Here is a 10,732-nt window from a genome sequence, read left to right as displayed (position 1 = left end):
CTTCCCTGGTGGCGCAGTGGTTGAGAGTCCGCCTGCCGATGCAGGGGACACGGGTTCATGCCCCGGTCCGGGAAGATCCCACATGCCGCGGAGCGGCTGGGCCCGTGAGCCATGGCCGCTGAGCCTGTGCGTCCGGAGCCTGTGCTCCGCAATGGGAGAGGCCACAACAGTGAGAGGCCCGCGTACCGCAAAAAAAAAAAAAGAAAAAAAAAAAAACAAAACTAAAGTAGAACTACCATAAGACCCAGCAATCCCAGTACTGGGCATATAACTGGAGAAAACCATAATTCAAAAACAGTCATGTACCACAATGTTCATTGCAGCTCTATTTACAATAGCCAGGACATGGAAGCAGACTAAGTGTCCATCAACAGATGAATGGATAAAGAAGACATGGCACTTATATACAATGGAATATTAGCCATAAAAATAAACAAAATTGAGTTATTTGTAGTGAGGTGGATGGACCTAGAGTCTGTCATACAGAATGATGTAAGTCAGAAGGAGAAAAACAAATACTGTATGTTAACACATATATATGGAATCTAAAAAAAAAAAAAAATGGTTCTGAAGAACCTAGGGGCAGGACAGGAATAAAGACGCGGACGTAGAGAATGGACTGAGGACATGGAGGGGGGAAGGGTAAGCTGGGACGAAGTGAGAGAGTGGCATGGACATATATACACTAGCAAATGTAAAACAGATAGCTAGTGGGAAGCAGCCGCATAGCACAGGGAGATCAGCTCGGTGCTTTGCGTCCACCTAGCGGGATGGGATAGGGAGGGTGGGAGGGAGGGAGACGCAAGAGGGAAGAGATATGGGAACATATGTATATGTATAACTGATTCACTTTGTTATAAAGCAGAAACTAACACACCATTGTAAAGCAATTATACCCTAATAAAGATGTTAAAAAAAAAAAAACAACTTAGAATTATCTAGTCTTTTCCACCAAGAATAGATATTCACACTGATTTATGTCATTTCCCTTCCCACAGTCATGTCTCCCATTTATAATTGCTCAATATGCCAGGTTCACAACGTTTCCCCATTTGGGTGCCCTATTTGAATTTGTGTATAAATACTCACTCCTCCAAATGTTCTATATGAATACACAAAATATCCGTTTCAGCACCGAGTGCATAAATTCAAGGCTGGAGGCGTGTGGCATACTGCAGAACGGCACTAATTCAGGAGTCAGCTTGTAGAGGTCTGGATAGGGCTTAGCTGTACGCTTGCCATGGAACCTTGGGGATCTCAGTTTTTACTCTCTGAACCTGTTTCCTGATCACCAAATTGGAGAATGCTAGCCTTCTCCTACTCCTCTCATGGATAACTGGAAGAACCATATGAAATCATGGACGATATTTTTCACAACTGTTCATTGCCCTTCACTTTGAGAATAAAGGAAAGAACTATAATCAAAGCTTAATCAAAGCTTCAGATGCTTAAAGAAATTACAAGGTAACTTGGAGACATGTGAAATGGACTACAGTTCCAATATTTCCATCAACGTGCTCAAATTTCTTCTCTAGGATGCAGGAACTCGATCAGTAAAATGAGAGATTGAATGGTGTTTTATGTGTCCTTCAATTAAGTTTCTGAGTGATTGAATCTCTGCAGCATTATTAAAAGTACTGTCATTGTAGCTGGAATTTAAGTACCGTCACATGAGTACCTGAATTAAGCCTTTGGCTGCCTTCAGAGCCAGGATTCAACCCCTGTAGTGTGGAACATGGGATTACAATCTAGAGCAGTAAAATTTGGTATACATAATAACTAAAAGCAATGTGGGACCACAAATTGGGTCCTAGAACAACAAAAATATAGTTAGTGAAAAAAAATTGGTGAAATATGAATAAAGTCCATAATTGGTTATTAATAATGTTCCAATGGTAATTTTTTGGTTTGATAGGTATACTATATTATTAGGTAAAATGTTAACATTAAAAGAAGCTGGATGAAGTATACATGGAAACTTTCTGTACTATCTTTGCAGCTCTTCTGTAAGTCTAAATTTAGTTCAAAAGAAAAAGAAAAAATGCTGTATTTCACAGGAATCACCTCAGGTGCATGTTGAAAATGAAAATTTCTCCAATTTCAGAGACATGAAAATTATAGTCCTGGAGCAGGTCCCAGGAATCTGCATTCTTACTGGCACACAAGGAGATTCTGATGCATATTTCTCGGGGATCATACTTGGAGAAACTCTGATCTGAAACAAACACTGGTCCAGAGTAAAATAAGTGATTATTAGAGATTAGTAAATGGAGAATACAACCTGTGGCTATAAAAAGGCTCTTGTGTGAGATCTTGATTTTTTTTCTCTTTTTTAACAGATTTTTACTAAAGATCTTTAGAGAGCAACCTGCAGACTCCAGATCCAACTGCCAAGGAGACCCTGTTATGCCGTGTGTACTGTCTGGGGCATAGCTGGCAGCTCCGGCTTCCCACCGTTCTGTTCTGAGACAGAGGTGGTGGGCAGTATCTCATCTCTGGGTTCCATAATGCTCACATGGTCAGGCAGGGGCTTCTTAAGGCCAATCCTACCACTTGGGTCCCAAGGCAACATGATCTTCACTTTGACGCCCAGTGAACACTGTCTGAGTGTCACATAGCACATACTAGTATCGACATAGTAGTTAACAGGGTCCCCAATGGGGATCATCAGGCCATCCACAACCTTCATGGATTTAGCCGTCTATTCACAGAAATTCCCAGACAGTGTGAACTCACAGGCTTTGGCCCCACTCTCCATGATGAACCAAGCACACCATAGCAGGCCCTCCACACAGCAAGTCCTCCTAGGAGTTTATAATGCAGAGACTTTGCCGGGACAGTGGCACGCAGACCTCCTGTGGCCGCCATTTTAGGATACCTCCACCAACTGATGTATCGATATAAGTTTAGGCAAGTTATTAAACTTCTGGTCCTCAGATTCCTCATTTATAAAGGAAGAAGTTGTATCTATGGAATTCTAATGGTTATCCCTGCATAGTACCTAAAAGGAAAAGTCCAGAATAGTAAATAGTTGTCTCTAAAACCTTCTGTTGGCAGCCACAGATCTCTCCTGGTACCTCTGAAGAATCCTTCTTCTTACAGCACTGAACAGGGCAAAGGCTTTTGCAGCACTCTTCCCATGCATGCAAGTGTCTGGCCCTGCAGTGAGTTAAACACAGTTACAAAGGAGATACAACAGTGTTGAAAAAACACAGTCACTGTGACAAGGTCAGCAGCGGGAGACATTAGGTTTTGAATTTGCTTTATTGAATCGAGAAGCAGTCGCTGTAGTTCCGACAGCATGCCCTTTTGCTTTGTGAAACGGAAATCCTCATTTCCATCTGTGAAGACTCTGGGGAAAGTAAATGAGGTCTCTGGCCCCAGGCCTTTCATTAGAGAACAGTTTTGTACCAGATGAGGCCACAGACTCAGAACTACCATGTCTCTACAGAGACCCTGCCCAGGAGATGAAGAAAGATGGATTTAAGTCAGCTCAGAGCAACTGAATTTAGAAGTGTGCTGACACTTGGGATTGCCCCTGGCTTCTTTTTTTTTTTTTTTTTAACATCTTTATTGGGGTATAATTGCTTTACAATGGTGTGTTAGTTTCTGCTTTATAACAAAGTGAATCAGTTATACATATACATATGTTCCCATATCTCTTCCCTCTTGCATCTCCCTCCTTCTCACCCTCCCTATCCCACCCCTCCAGGCGGTCACAAAGCACCGAGCTGATCTCCCTGTGCTAAGCGGCTGCTTGATGGACTGCCATCTCTGCTATGTATGTGTGCACACACACATTAGCATCAGTATAAACTTCCCAAATTAGAGGGGAATAAGGTATATATCCAAACAAAAATTCCTATTGGGCAGGGAATATGCCAACCTCACCTCATTCCAGTTATGTTGACCTGACTCAACAGTTTAGGTAGATGAATGTTTTTAATGGTATCTATGAATCAACCTTAAGCTTTGTTTTCCTATAAAGAGAGGATATCAGAAGAATGTATGACACTAACATTTTCTGAGTGCAAAAAATGTTACTTGTTATTATAGAATATGATTGTACAGCATACTTAACTTCATTTACCCTTGGTTTCTGAAAAGAGATAATAACACCTACAAATTTTTATTTGAATCTTAATAATTCTATGGGTTTTTATTTATGTTAAATTATCTACATATATATGGAAAAGGAAAGTGAGCTTAAACATCTAAATTTCTCAGTTTAGACATTAAGCGTAGTTAAGTGCAAGAGCTGACATTTGAATCCAGATCCAACGACTCGAAAGCCCACACGTCTATTAGGATGACTGCAGGCAAAAATCTGTTAACTCCAGTCTTTTCATGAAAGTTAAAATGAATTTATGTCTCTAAAGCATAAAAAGAAGAGAAAATTGGGTATGGAGGATGGTATCTCTCTTTCATATCTGGTTTTTCAGTGTGATAGTTTGTGAGTAAGTATGGTTTCCTAAGAAAGAAATGTATTTGCTAAGTAGAAACAGTTCCCAGGACATCTGGAAACAAGAGCTATCCCAAGGTGAAGTATAATGAACTGAAAGGATTTCTATTTATTCCACATATGCTGGTATTCTGGATTAAGAATTAGAGATGACAAAGGGGGAAGAATTAAGCAGAGTGAATAAACTGCAGGACAGTGGTATAGGTGAATCAGGAGTCTTGGTTTTCCTTTAGGTTTGTTGTTTTATTTTGTGTTGATGTCAGGGAAAGAGCATGTTTTTTGTTTTGCCAGGACCACTGCTTATTATTGTGCAAGTTTTGTGTCTCCTAACTCTAGAGGGCACATTCCTAATCCCTATATATATGTTGAGGTATTACGGTAATTTTCAGGCAGGTGACAATAAAATAACTTGAGAAAGTCTACATTGAAAATATTTCCTCAAGTTACTTTATTGTCATCTGCCCTCAAATTACTATATTACCATACTATTATTTGTGATGATACACTTTTAAATGTAGACACTTCTTGATTTCAAGCTATATTACAAAGCTATAGTAGTCAAAACAATATGGTCCAGGCATAGAAACACACACATAGATCATTGGATCAGAATAGAGAGCCCGGACATAAATCCATGCATACATGGTCAATTAACTTTTGACAATGGTGCCAAGAACGCACAGTAGGAAAAGGATAGTTTCTTCAATAAATGCTGTTGAGAAAACAGGCAAAGAAATAAAACTGGACACTTTATATCACTTACAAAATTTAACTCAAAATGGATCAAAGACTCAAATGTAAAACCTGAAACCATAAAACTTCTAGAAGAAAACTGAATAAAAGGTTCCTTGGCAATGATTTCTTGGATAAGACACCAGTAGCATAGGCAACAATTAAAATAAACAAGAGACTATGTCAAACTAAAAATCTTCAGCACAGCAAAGTAAACAATAAATCAAAAAGGCAACCTAGAGAATGGAAGAAGATACTCGCAAACCATACATCTAAAAGGGTTTAATATCCAAAATATATAAAGAACTCATACAACTCAATAGCAAAAACAAACAATTGAAAAATGGGCAAAGGACCCAAATAGACATTTTTCCAAAGACATTCAAATGGCCAATAGGTATATGAAAAGGTGCTCAACATCACTAATCAGCAGGGAAATGCACCTCAAAAGCATAAGTTATCACCTCCCACCTGTTAAGATGACCACCAAATAGACAAGACATACCAAATATTGGTGAATATGTGGAGAAAAGGAGACCTTATACACTGCTGGTAGTAATGTAAATTGGTACAGCCATTACAGAAAACAGTATGGCTGTTCCTCAAAAAATTAAAAATAGAACTACCATATGATCCATAAATCTTACTCCTGGGTATATATATGAAGAAAGTGAAATCAGTATCTTAAAGAGATATCTGCACATCCATGTTCATTGCAGTATTCATAATAGCTTAGACACAAAAAACAACCTAAATGTTGTTTAACCTCCGAAAGATGAATAAAGAAGATATGAGATGTATATATACAGACAGTACCCAACTTACGATGGTTCAACTTAGATTTTGCAACTTTACAATGTGTGTGAAAGCAATATGCATTCACTGGAAAAAGTACTTCAGACTTTGCATTTGAACTTTTCCTGGGCTAGAGCTGTAGGATACTCTCTTGTGATACTGGGCAGTGGCATCAGTCAGCAACAGGATCACAAGGGTAAACACCCAATATATTTACAACAATGCAGTATCTTCATAACGATTCTGTTTTCCACTTTCAGTACAGTATTCAATGAACTACATGTGATATGCAACACTTTATTATAGAATAGGTTTTGTGTTACATGACTTTGCCTCACTGTAGGCTAGTGTAAGTGTTCTGAGCACGGTTAGCTTAGGCTAGGCTAAGCTGTGATGTTCGATAGGTTAGTTGTATCAAACGCATTTCAACTTATGACACGTTCAATTGATGATGGGTTTATCAGAATGTAAACCAATCATAAGTGGAGGAAGACCTGTATATATGTGTATATAATATATAATTCTATATATATGGTATATATAATATCCTATAGCTTATCTTACATCTTATGTTATCTTATATATCTGATATATCCTATATCTTTTATATCTTATATATGTAATGGAGTATTATTCAGCCAAAAAAAAAGTAAATTCTGTCATTTGCAACATGGACGGATCTAGCACACGTTATGCTAAGTGAAATAAACCAAACAGACAAAGATAACTATCTTATGACATCATTTACATGTGGAATCTTAAAACAAAAAAAGAAAAGAAAAAAAAGCCAATTTCATAGAAACAGAGAATACAATGGTTGCCAGGGACTGTGCAAGAGGAAGAAATGTGGTGATGTAGGTCAAAGGGTACAAACTTTCAGTTATAAGAATAAGTTCTGAGGATCTAATGTACAGCATAGTGAATACAGTTAATAATATGGTATTTTATACTTGAAGGTTGATGAGAGTAGATTTGAAGCATTCACACACACACACACACACACACACACACACACACACACACAGAGTTAACTATATGAGGTGACGGATGTATTAATTATCTTGATCTTGGTAATCATTCCACAATGTATATGTATATCAAATCATCACATTGTATGCTTTAAATATATACAAGTATATTTGTAAATTATTCTTCACTAAGTTGGAAAAATATTCACCATCAGATGATATGGGGTTATGCTTTGCCTTAGAATCACAAAGGAAGGAAAAGAATCATCTGAAGCTTGTCTTAAGTCACAGCATAAAATCCAGTGTCTTTGTAGGCAAGATACCAAAACAGGAAAAAATCCAGTGATCAACAGGGAAATGATGAAGTGCTCAACAATTGTGGCACATGCCGTTCTTGCTTCCCCACCCCCATCATCTTCCATCTCACTTGAGTTCCACACACACTTAGAAAGTGTATTTATATAAAATGAAAACCTGAACACATTGATGCTTTGCCTAAGACCCTTCACTGGATACCTACTGACTTTTCCAAACTCATCTCTCATTTGAGCACCACACCGGCTTAGAAACACTCACTCCTGGCCTTTTCTTTTAAGCTTCAGAAAATCCAAATCTATGGGTAATTCTTTACACATACCTCTGTACCTCTGCTCATGTTATTTCCTCCTGATAAAATATACTTTAACCCCACCTTTTTCTGATAATTCTTCACCTAACTTTACTTTTACTTTGGAACTTATCTCAGACATCACCTTTTCCAGGAAGACTTCTGCAAGCATCATTTTTGGCAGACTAGGTTAGAGGACTCATATCCTGTACTCTCATAGTACCCAGGCAAACTAGAGCCCAAGTTCAGTGTGCCACTTGCTTTAGTAAATAAAGTTTTACTGAAAGACAGCCATGTCCATTCATATACATTTTATCTATACATATTGCCCATGTGTTTCTGCACTACAACAGCAGAGTTGAGTGGTTGTGACACAGACCACACGGCCTGAAAAGCCTAAAATATTTACTATGTGATGCTTTGCAGACAAAGTCTGTCAGCCTCTATCATGGAGGAAAGTAACTATTTCACTCACGTTTACATCCGATCACATCATCAAGAGCTTTTCAAAGTGTAGGAGTTTGATATTTGTTAAATAAATGTTGTCAAATTAATAAAGTTAATTCTGAAATTGCTCAGGCTATTCCATTAATTACTGATCTACCAATAAAAACTGAGTCAAATGACTTGAGTCAAATCATGAGGTTGAAACATTTAATGTAACTCTAATGAGAGAAGGGCTAAAATGTAGGCATTTTAGCAGTTTCTCCTTAGGAAATCAATTTTGAACATTATTTTTAATGACATTAAGCACCTTCTAACCATCAGTTATGTAGGTTTGCTCTCTCTTTCTCTCCCTCTCTTCCTCCCTCTCTATTAGAACAAGATTTTACTTAGGTGCAGGTCTTTTACTTGATTTTCTGGTAAAGAGATGAATGTATAATAGCTATTTTATTTTATTCATAACTGTATTCAAAACATCTGGATTTCCCCTAGACTGTCTTAACTGGAATGATCCAGAGGGAAAGTTAATTGATTTTATGTAATCACTGATTCAACAAATAGTTTCTGTGTAACAATGGGTGATGTACACATCATTCTCCTAAGCACTGCAGGTCAAAGGCCATGATGTTTAAAAAATATACCTCAGCAAAAATGTGCCTCAGCAAACAAAAAGATCATATGGCTGATGGGAGGCTCTGGTTCTGAGTAAGAAAGTAATCACACACTATCTTTCCCACTAACTGTGGCTAGAAAATCTGGGCAAAATGCATGCAGCAGCTATTTTTTTTAACAGCTTTATTCAGGTATCATTGATATACAAAAACGCTGCACATATTTAAGTCCATAATTAAATGAGTTTGAATATAAGCACACACCCATGAAACCATAATTAAAGTAATAAACACATCCATTACATCATAAAGTTTGTAACTCACCTCATTTTTTTGGAGCACTTCACATGAGATCTACCCTTTTAACAAATTTTAAGTGGACAACACAGTATTGTTAAATATAGGTGCTCTGTTGTACAGCAGGTCTCAAGAACTTATTCATCTTGCATAACTGAAACTTTATGCCAATTGAACATCTCTCCCTTTCCCCTGCTCTCCAACCCTTGGTGAGCACTGCTCTATTCTCTGTTTCATGCAGCAGTTACTGAAGACTCTAACAAGTAAATAGTAGAAGACGAACAGGATTTCAAGTACCACCCAACTGAAAGTAAAACTGCCACATTCCTTTTCCTCCTGCATTATCCCCATACCTAAAATCAACACAGCTTAAAACTAGGAAGTGGGAACTAATTGGACAAAGAGAGATCTGAGAGAAGACTACTAGGAACGACTTAAGGAGTGGGAAAGGAGAGTAGAAAGCTACTGTTTTTTTCTTTTTTTTTCCATTCTCTGTTCTCTTGTGCCCTAGTCCCCAAACAATCTCATTGCAGCAGGGCAATAACAGGAGCCACAGGATCCAAAACTCTGAGGGAAGGCAATCTTCTCTGGTTAAAGGAGCTGCAGCAGTAACATTGGGTGACTTTTTTTCCCCTCTATTCGCCCACTGCCCGGCCCTGGACTTTGATGCTTTTGTGTGAAATACATGGCAGAGTAGGATAACTAGAGTTTCAGCTTTCTGGCCAGGTGACTGAGAAGGAAACCCTTGGAAAACAGGAAATATGGGGGAGATTATAGATAGAAAGAAGCTCAGAAAAAGACCTCTTATGGTTGTTTATGAACTCCTGGGTTCAGCACAGGATGAACATGTATGAATCTGACCCTAAACAGCATACAAAGACTTTGAGAACTAAATTATAGTGGGATAGACCACTGTTCAAATCCCCCAGTAGGGGGTACACATGAAGGACAGATCCAAGTAGCACTGCAGAGGCTCTGACCACACAACTGATGCTGAGACTACTGTCCATATAAAGCTGCTCAGGACTTGTGGCCTAAACCCAAGCAGACTGAACATCTGCTAAAACAAAAATGCTGAAATTCTCTGTAGGACTTAAATGAGAAGTAGACTCAGAAAATAAAATTCAAAAAGTCTAGGATACAATCCAAAAATACATGGCATTTAAAGAATCAGGAAAACCTCACTTCCCATGGAAAAAGACAATTAAGAGACACCGGAAATTGAAATTGTCAGACAAATTTTAAAATAACTCCAAGTAATTGTGAACACTCCTGAAATGACTGGAAAGTTTAAAAGTATCAGAAAAAGAAGATGTAAAGAAGAACTAAATGGAACTGTTAACTAGAACTGAAAAATAGAATAACTAAGGTATCATTAAACTCACTAGATAGGCAGATAGCAGAACGGAGATGACAGAAAAAACAGTTTGAAAATGTAAAGATAGCTCAATAGAAATTATCCAATGTGAAAAATAGAGAAAAATGACTGGAAAAAAGTTAAGAGAGCCTCAGTTACTAGTGGAACAATTCCAAAAAGCCTAATATTCATGTCAACAAAGGACCAGCATGAGAAAAGGTACAGCATAGTAAAAATATTTGAGGAAATAATGACTGAAAAATTCCTGAATTTGAGGAAAAACACACACCTACAAATTCAATAATCTCAGAAAACCCAGAAAAGGATAAACATGAAGAAATCCACGCCAGGACAAATCACAATCAAACTACGTGAAACTAAACACAAAGAAAAATATGGAAAGCAAACTGAGTAAAATTATGCATTACTTACAGATGAACAAAAATTCAAATGGCTGCA

At 37.9% G+C, this 10,732-nt stretch overlaps 1 pseudogene; it reads right to left on the bottom strand.

Annotated features, from left to right (window-relative positions):
• Nucleotides 1–2,404: 2,404 nt before the first annotated feature.
• Nucleotides 2,405–2,781, bottom strand: LOC137220844 (small ribosomal subunit protein uS3-like; annotated as a pseudogene).
• Nucleotides 2,782–10,732: the final 7,951 nt, after the last annotated feature.

Source organism: Pseudorca crassidens, chromosome 3 (genome assembly GCF_039906515.1).
Source record: "Pseudorca crassidens isolate mPseCra1 chromosome 3, mPseCra1.hap1, whole genome shotgun sequence".
Taxonomy (NCBI): Eukaryota; Metazoa; Chordata; class Mammalia; order Artiodactyla; family Delphinidae; genus Pseudorca; species Pseudorca crassidens.
This window is presented reverse-complemented; position numbering and strand designations above follow the sequence as displayed.